The sequence below is a fragment of the Condylura cristata genome, unplaced genomic scaffold, assembly GCF_000260355.1.
Source record: "Condylura cristata isolate star-nosed mole 26May11 unplaced genomic scaffold, ConCri1.0 scaffold00003, whole genome shotgun sequence".
NCBI classification, from domain to species: domain Eukaryota; kingdom Metazoa; phylum Chordata; class Mammalia; order Eulipotyphla; family Talpidae; genus Condylura; species Condylura cristata.
The window spans coordinates 29957754-29965292 of record NW_004567104.1 but is presented as its reverse complement, the minus strand read 5'-3'; the positions used below and the strand labels follow the sequence as shown (position 1 = coordinate 29965292).

Here is a 7539-nt window from a genome sequence, read left to right as displayed (position 1 = left end):
TTTTTTTTTTTTTTTTTAAAGTCTAGACATCAAGCCCTCTCTCTCCAAGCCCTGTTTGGAAGTAGTTTTGTTTTTGAGCTATTGGTGGTTCCCTAACCAAAAAACCCAGTTCATTCTCTCACTGTTTGTGATTTAAACTGAATCTAGTAGTTCTGTCTTTTTCTCATCCATGCCACACATAGGAAAATAATAGAAATGTGCAGCTGGTAAAATTGCTAAAATCACACAAGGAGTGAAAGATAAGGTTCAAAGACTCCCCCATAATAAAGAGCAAAAGGCAAAAAGATGGAAAATAGACAAGATGGGAAAAAAGAAAATGCAGAAGATCAGGACAGTAGTTCCAATATCCAAATAGAAAGAGCCCCAAAAGAAAATAAGAAATGAAATAATCCAAATAATACAAGAAAACTTCTCAGACCTGCAGTACAAGTTTCCAAACCAAATGGGTTCACTGAATGTACAAGATGTGAAAAAAGACTCACACTCAGCCACATAACCAGGAAATCATTAAGGAACAGTATATTAGAGATAAAAAAAAAAGTTGCTACCAGCTTCAGGGGTGAGGGGTTTGGGAGGGGAGTGGAGGATAAAAGGGGTACCGGACAGTATGGCACACAATTCACACAAAGGATTCAAAATAACATTAGACTTCATCATTAATTTTAGAATCGAAAAGGTGAAAGAACAAGGTCTTCGAAATTCTAGAGGAATGTAATTTCTAACCTACATCCTTGAATTCAGCTTGGTGAATGACTTTCAGTTTGGCAAGTTATCAAAATAAGAGTCAGGAAGTTACCAAAGGATATATTCTATTCTACCAAAATCAGAAGGTAAACCAATAAAGGGGAAAACAAAGAATTCAGGGAACAGAAGATCAAATACAGAAGGACAGTGAAATAAACACCCAGGGTAAAGAGAGATTCCAAAAGGACAGCTAAAGAATCAGCAAAGAAAGCAATCAATCCAGGCTGCTTCAGTACACAGGCTTCCAAAACCTTTTCAGAAAGATGAATCTGGTTAAGTATCTAATGGAACTGACATCTGATAAACTTGGATAGCTACTAGAGAGTCTAACTGAAAGGTAGTAATAGAAAACTAAACAAAAAAGGAACTCCATGGAGAACAAAATGTCATGCAGCAATTTTACATCATAAAAAGTAAACACAGACAATACGCTAAAGAAAAATGAGATATACATCTAGCGTGAATGGACCGAAAGATGTGAGGGGTAAGAATGAGAGAATCAGAAAGCCAAATTGTCATCTCTGGTCAAGATGGACTAACAGGGATCAGCTTGACCTTCACAATCAACAAATACATGAAGAAAATGGTCTTGCAGAAACCAGGAAACAAAGGAGTCAGTCCTGTGGTTGAATATCTAGGCTACAGTACCAGGAAGGGAACCTAGTCAGAGAGGCGCAGATGCCCCGTGTTGAAGTGGAGCTGAGAGTTCAGAATTCACATGGCCAGAGTTCTTGGAGTAGAGTATCAGAGAAGAATAGATCTAAAAAGGATGCCCAGCAAGTATTCAATTGAGTACTGATCATCACATACCTTAATGAAACTGCACAAGGCAAGGAAAAGCCCATTATACCAAGGAGCAGAAATAAAGATTTCTAAGTATTTCTTGCAGAAACAACAAAAATGAGAAGACAGTCATTAAAATACTGACAGAAAAAAAAAAAAACTAAAAACACCTGGAATTCTATTCTACTGTTATCTTTAAAACATAAAGGCAAAATAAACTTTTTTCAAAATAAACTTTTTAGACATATAAAAGCTGTACTACACCTGTACTACATAAATACCAAAGTACTTCAGACAGAAGAAAAATTATAACATATAAAAAGAACTATGTAAAGAAATGAATGGCAATGAAACTGACAAATGACAGATTAAAAATACTCAAGAAAAGTTTTAATTGTTTAAAATTACTTAAAGATAAATTGATTGTGTGAATAAAAATAACACTGAATTAGTGTGGGGTTTATAACATGGGTAACTTTTTACAGTAATAGGACAAAGGGAGGGGAAAAATAACATGTCTTAAGGATCTTACAGTAATTTAAGGCAGACTATGATAAGTGAAAGATGTCTTATGACTCTTTCAGACGTTACAAGAAAACTATTTCCATAGATAAATGTAAAAACTAGTAAATAGAATCTAGTTATATAAATAAAGAATGACACCTCATGACATTACTAGAAGTTTGTCCCAGAAATTCAAGGTTGGTTTAACATTTGGAAATCAATGTAATTTTTCATTCAACCAGAAAAGGCAATCCTGTAGTTATTTTGATAAATAAGAGAAAGCATTTGATAAAAATCCAACATCTGTTCCTGATTAGAACTCCCAACAAAGAACAGAAGGGAGTTACTCCACTTTTTAAAAGATCAGTTATGATGAAAAGAATGGATGCTTTCCTATGAAGATTAAGAATATGGTATCGAACATGTTCAACATTAGGCCAGAGAATCTAGCCAGTGAAAACAGACAAGAAAAAGTAACAAGCATAAAGATAAGAAGTGTAACTGTCTTTTTCAGCAGATATCCTTTGGATATAAAATTCAAAGGAAGCTGGAAAAAAAAGCAACTAAAAGTAGTAGTGAAGTGACAGGATTCAAGATTAATACACACACACACACACACACACACACACACAAACTAGCAGCAAAAACTCTATTCATATAATGAATTATTATTCCACCTTAGAAAGAACTAAACTCTAATGTGTGCATTAGATGATGCACATGGATGAACCTTGAATTCACTGTGCTAAGTGAAATAAACCAGCAACAAAAGGGCACATACTGTAGGAGTTACTCTTTCCGATGAGGTATGTGGAGTAGTCAAAGTCAGAGAGACAGAATGTAGAATGTGAATGCCAGGGCTTGTTAGGAGGAGGTGAAGAGTTATTGTTTAATGGGTATAAGAGTTTCAGTTTTTCGAGATGAAAAAAACTCTGGAATACATACAATACTGTGAATGTGTTTAATGTTTCAGTCAGGTTAAAATGGCAAATTTTGTTTATTTTACCACAATTTTAAATAATTTTAATAAAAATACCATATACAATGTACAATAGTACAAAATATGTACTGTTTAGGATATGCCTGAGTAAATGTGAAAGATCTGTACACTGAAAATTTCTTAAAAATCTAAGGATAGTGTTATATATTGCTGAAATTTCTTAAAAATCTAAAGACAGTGTTATATATTGGTCATGGACAAGAAGGTTGAATACTACTAAATGTTAGGTCTCTCCAAACTGATTAATAGAGTTAATATAATCCCAATTAAATAACCTGCTACCTTTTTTTTTTTTTGTAGAGGTTAACAAACTGATTCTAAAATGCATATGCAAGTACAAAGGATCGAGAAAATTCTGAAATGGAAGTGTAAAGTTTTAAAATCTTACCCTGATTTCAAGACTCACTATTAAATCTACAGTGACCAAAACTGTTCAGACAAATAAATCAAACAAAACAAGAATCCAAGATTAGATCCATACATATATGGACAACTGATTGTTGACAAAGGTGCACAAAAACAATTTTTGAAGTCTTTTTAATAACTGGTGTTGGATAACTATTTCCACATCCAAAAAACAGAACTTCAGTTCATACCACGCACCAAATACAAAAATTAACCCCAAACAGATCTTAAGACTTTAAATGTAAAACCCAACAAGCTTTACAAAAGGAAACACAGGAGAAAAATCATTGTGATATGGGTCAGGCAAACATTGCTTAGCACCAAAAGTACAATCCCATAAAAGAACATATTGGTAAAATGAAGTTCATTAAAATTTAAAACTTGTACTCCTCAAAAGTGACTGTTAAGAGAATTAAACAATAAGCCACAGACAAAGAAAATATATGTAAATCACAGAGAAAAAGACTTATATCTAGAATATAAAAAACAAAAGCTCTCAAAACTTCATACATGCAGTTAATGGATAAACACTTTGAAATGACACATCACCAGATATACAGACAGCAAATAAGCATATGAAAAACTGCTCAGCAACATTAGTCATCAGAAAAATACAAATTAAAATCACAATCAATACCAATACAGATCTATTGAATGTCTAAAATTAAAGCAACTGGTCATACCAAATACTGAACAAAAACTTTCATACACAGGTGGAAGACACACAAAATGGTACAACCACTTTAGAAAACAGCCTGGCAGTCTCTTAAAGGCTTAATGTACACCTACAATATGATCTTTTCACTCCAGTCCTAAGTATTTACTCAAGAGAAATAAGATATATATTCATATAAAGGCAAACAAATGTTCATAGCAGTTTATTTGTAACAACCAACAAATGAAAACAACCAATCAAAAGCAAATGGATAAACTGAACAGAAAGACTATGATATAGTATGTAAAAACAAAGGAATATCATTCAGTAATAAAAAGAAATGAACCAAAGAAACGGTTAAGTCTCACAACAAGCAGCATAGTAAGTGAAAAAAAAAGTTGGGCCAAAAAAAAAAAAAGCAAATGCTGTATGACTTCATTTACACAAAATTTTAGGTAACATGAACTAATGTCTAAATGACAGGAAGCAGACCAGTCGGTTAACCCGGGAAAAGGCAGCAAAGGAGGAATAGCAGAACTACATAAAACTTGTGGGGGTTAGCAAAGAAAGGGTATGTTTGTTATCTTGATTGTACATATTAAATTTGTATGTTCTAAATATGTTCCATTTAACTTATGTCCTTGTACTTGAATAAGCCTGTTACTGAAAACAAAAGAACACTTTAACTAGAAGGGAAGGTTTGGGTACACTCTTCCCCAATGTCTGCCAGCCAGCGATCCTGGGGAAGTGGTGACCAGATTGGCAAAGAAAAACCTGAACCTTCTCTGCACAGGATAGGTGTTGACTACCTGTTGGAAAATGACAGTACACTGTACAGAGGGAACTGAAGTTCACAGATGTTAAGTGATAAAACCAGACTGAAACGCAGATATGTCAACATCCTTCTCTTCAACTACCACAAATTTAAAAAGCTGACCTGAAAAAAATGAAGATGTGTTTGTGTGTTACATGTTTAGAACATCTGTCTCCATTGCAGCCAGGAAGTCAGAACCACTCTGGCCATCCCAGAAGGGCCAGGCACCACAGACGTTGCAGCTGAACTTCCGGTGTATGAGCTTCTAGGTGGCAGTGTGACAGGAGGCGTGGGTCAAAGCTGACAGGCAGGTTTGGAGTTGCATGAGGAACCGGCTCCTCCAGCAGTTTCAGCGACCTACCAACTGCTGTCCTAAAATGTTGCTGCACTATTCCCTCTCCCCCCAGGAGAGGACCGCCTCCATTCAGTTCCAGACAGGGGCCACCTCTTTGGGTGGAGGCAGAGGTGGTTGTGAGCTAAGGCCCTGAGGCAGGCAACACCTCTGTACCCACTCCCACGCCCAGAATAAGAGTCCAAACAGTGGCAGGGGAGAGGTGAACAGCCCTAGAAGGATGAGGCCCATAAGCTCACTGACCAAGCTCTCTGAGTCAGGAATGAGGTCTGGCTCCCAGGGCCATGAAGCAGTCAACTGGAAGCCAAATTTAGCCTCACCCCTGCCAGTGCCATCTTCAGGCTGGGCAGGAAGTTGGTCTGGATAGTGCAGAACTGAGGATGGCTCAGCTACCCAGCTGCCCACCTCCACAGAGGGCTGAGATCCGAGCCACAGAAGATGCCAAGTCTAACAATACGGATACCACCTCCTCTCCCACTCTCAGTCCAAAAAACCTCCCCTTTTCTCTCCCCCAAGACAGAAGCCTTCGCCAGTTTCTGCCCATTATTAATCCTTGGCTCTGGGCCCTCAGTATTTATCATCGGTGACAAGAAGATGTGGCAGGAGCAGACCAGGCTCATGCCCCTGCCACTGGCTGCTTCACTCACATCTCAGCTCACACAACCAACAAGGATTGCAAAGTAAGGTCCTGTTAGGTAGCGCTGCCTTCTCTTCCCTTTCTTGGAACGTTCTGAGGCCCTGAGAACCTGTGCACCGTCCCAACTATGGCACAGAGGCACCCTTATCTCCAAGGGTGGAGTGACTACCTCCCCTGAGATCTCAGCCTGGGGCCACCCCCTTCCCTCTGCCCAGGCCTGGAAGTCAGTCTCACCTCCAGTCTAGACTGCAAAGATGCCCCATCACTCAAGTTGGCACAGACTGCTGGGAGGGGTGGGGGCGGGCGCCTACCTCAGCGATGGAAGCTGCACTGCTTCTTCCCTCCACAGGCTCAAAAATCTGTGGCGTGAACCAGGGTCACTGGCAGACCCCTCTCCCGAGGTAACTGCAGCCCCTGCGCCCAAACCCAGCGGAGAACAGCACATGGCTTCCTTACCTGATGCCTTCTGCTGCCTCCCTGCTGGCACAGCTTCGAGGTTCTCTGGCGGTGGCTCCCAACGCTCCGCGATTTACAGGGCACTTCTGCTCCCCATTCCCAAAAGCCCTACATCTTGCGCTCAGCCCTGGAGCGATCCTGGAGTTGGCAGCCGGCCCTTGGTTTACCACCTCCTCCGCCGCCGCCGTCGCCTACGGATCCTGTGCCCCTCAGGGAACGCGTCTTCCTCCTGAGACCCCTTTCCGTCCAGGTAAGTTTCCTGGACAGCCCGCACCACTTGTCCCTCCTGCACCCCGGGCAGCCAATTTGCTTCCTGCACCCCCAAGCGCCCTTCCCCCTCAGGCCCCAGGGGGCCCACTGGCCGGGCCTTCCCCACCATTTCGAGTCTGTCTCGGCGTTCGGGGACCACTCCCAGAACCACCGCCTCCCGTCGGAGGCTCCCGTAGCTCTCCCAGGACCTCTCCCGCTGCTCCTCAGAACTTTCGAGTCCTTCCCCGCGCTCCCAGGAGCGGTCCCCGAACTCCGACTGCTGCAGCAGCCTGCGTGGGCTCCCCTCCCCCCGTTCCTGCACCCCAGCGCGGGCCTCCCCTCGCTCCTGCACTGCAGGGCTGCCTCCCCCCTTCTCCTGGTGCTGCTTTCGGGGCCCCAGGCCCTCCTCCTGCACCACAGGCCAGCACGCGGAGCCCGTCCACCGCGGCGGGCGCCTCCAGTCCGCGCCGTCCGGCGGCCCCCAAAGCACCCCCAGGTTGGGCTCGTGGCCGCGGCCGCCCCGCTCCTGCACCCCCGGGCCCACCCCGCCCTCTTCCTCCACGACTGGACCCACGCCCCCCTGCTCCTCCACGCCGAGCTTCAGCCCGCGGAGCTGCTGCGGGCCCCAGCTGAGAGCCCCAACGCGCTGCGGCTGCTGCTCCGGCAGCGGGTGGCTGAGCCCTCCCCGCTCCTCCCGCGTTCCCGGCCGGGGGCTCACCACCGGCACAGCCCAGCGCACTCGCCTGCCCCCCAGAGGCCGCGCGGTCCCGCCCCTCCAGATGGTGCTGTTCTCCGCGCCCACTCAACCGCCCCCCGCCCGGCGCCTTCCACCCCTTCCCCAGAGGGAGGGGGCGGCGGGGTCCCGTTCTCTCCTGCTGTGCGGTCCCCCCAAGTTCCGGGACCGCCTCCCACCCCTGGACCCCGGGCGTCGACGTCCGCC

The 7539-nt window shown here is 43.6% G+C and overlaps 1 protein-coding gene across 1 annotated transcript in view; it reads right to left on the bottom strand.

Moving 5' to 3' along the window:
- The window catches only part of TNK2 (tyrosine kinase, non-receptor, 2), a 38398-nt gene extending 31357 nt beyond the window's left edge, over nucleotides 1–7041 (bottom strand). The window contains exon 1 of the mRNA XM_012732521.1: nucleotides 6351–7041. The gene's annotated coding sequence lies outside the window, so the exon portion shown is untranslated. The remainder of the gene's footprint in view (nucleotides 1–6350) is intronic.
- Between the last annotated feature and the right edge of the window lie 498 nt (nucleotides 7042–7539).